This window comes from Alligator sinensis, unplaced genomic scaffold (assembly GCF_000455745.1).
Source record: "Alligator sinensis unplaced genomic scaffold, ASM45574v1 scaffold1514_1, whole genome shotgun sequence".
Lineage (NCBI taxonomy): Eukaryota > Metazoa > Chordata > Crocodylia > Alligatoridae > Alligator > Alligator sinensis.
Genome location: NW_005843876.1, coordinates 25,810 through 27,327, shown reverse-complemented (window position 1 = coordinate 27,327; position 1,518 = coordinate 25,810). Strand labels below are relative to the sequence as shown.

The 1,518-nt window shown below is 53.6% G+C and overlaps 1 pseudogene; it reads left to right on the top strand.

Annotated features, from left to right (window-relative positions):
• Window positions 1-1,518, top strand: part of LOC102380619 — a 9,142-nt pseudogene that overhangs the window by 5,091 nt on the left and 2,533 nt on the right.

Genomic DNA, 1,518 nt, shown 5'->3' with positions numbered 1-1,518 from the left:
GCCTACTTTGAACACCTTCAAGAGCAAACTGGATGCTTATCTGGCTGGGATCCTATGACCCCAGCTGACTTCCTGCTCTTTGGGCAGGTCTCTTCCAGCCCTAATGTCTATGAAATCTATAAAATTTATGAAATGGGGATAGAAGAAGTCCTTTCTAAGTCCATCAAGCCGGGTGCCAGGGCTCCTTCAGGAACACAGAGCTGACAGGTAACACCCTTTGCTGTTTCATCTCTGGGGTCTTGAGTGTCATGAAGCCTGAGACTCCGTGGATAGTCCTGGTTCAAGTTCATACCAAGGCCTTAGCCCCTTTGAAGACCCTGTGAAATGGATGCCATCTGGGACCGGTGAGCAGAGGAAAGCTCCATGGGTGCATTCCCTGCAAAATACCTTTTTCCTGGAAGCAGGCAGGAAGCACAGCCTTGCTCCTCTCAGAAGAGAACAACACATCTCTACGTCCTCCAAGCATGAGGCTATTTAGGCACTGCCCTAATGCACGTGTCCCATGTCTGCTTGTTGCAGGAGAGCCTGAGGTGATGGTGTGGACAGCTGGGGCAGATACCCTGAGAGTCTCGGTCTGAACTGCACCGAGTAGGGAACATTAGCCCAGCAATGGGACCTGCCCCACCCTTGCCTCCAGCACTTGAGGTTTTGGCAGGAAGACCTTTTTTTCTTTAGGGAACACAATGCCAAAGTCCAGGCCTGCTCTGAGGCCCATCCCAGTAGAAGGAATAGCAGTGTTTGCCCTTTGCCAGCAGGGTAGTAACTAATCTGGAGTTTCTCTTCCCCATGCAGGAGGTGCCAGGCTGCTGAGCAGAGCTGAAGAGCAGCCTTGTGTGGAAGGGTCTGCAGACATGGAGCGAGCACAGACTTCCCCCGAGAGTTTGAGTGAGATGGACTCCCTGGGACCTGAGAAGGAGCCATGGCACGAGAGTCAAGGGAGGTTCCAAAAGCAGAAGGAGAATGTAGCCATGAGCCAGGTACCATCTCGAGTTGGGCATCAGGGTGGAGAAGGGGCAGAACCTAGATAGAGCCCTGAGTGCAGGCAAGAATTTGTGGAGCTGAAAGACCTTAAGAGCCACTGGAAAGATGCACTGCATGCAAGCAAAGGCAGTGGGGAGGGCTTCAGAGGGAAGCAGCAGCTCACTTCCAAGCACGGGCAGAGCTCAGCCCTACCTGAAGGTCAGGAAAACGTTTCAGTGCCCATCACTGCTGGCTCTTCACAAGATAAGGTAGACTGGGGAGAAGTCCCATGTATGCACCACGTTTGGGAAGAGCTTCACCTGCCTCTGCCCTGGTTGCTAACTGCCAGACCCATTGTGGAGAGCTACCCCACTGCTTCACCCAATGGGGGAAGAGCTTTGTGCGCCCCACAGACCTGGTGAAGCACCTACATGTGCAGAGGGGGAAGTGTCAGGCACAGCTGTGGCAAGAGTGGAAAGACCTCCACCCCTTTTTTCTCCTTGCTTCCAGGACCAGTGCATCCCCCTAGGGAGGAAGACACACCACTGCACTGAGTGC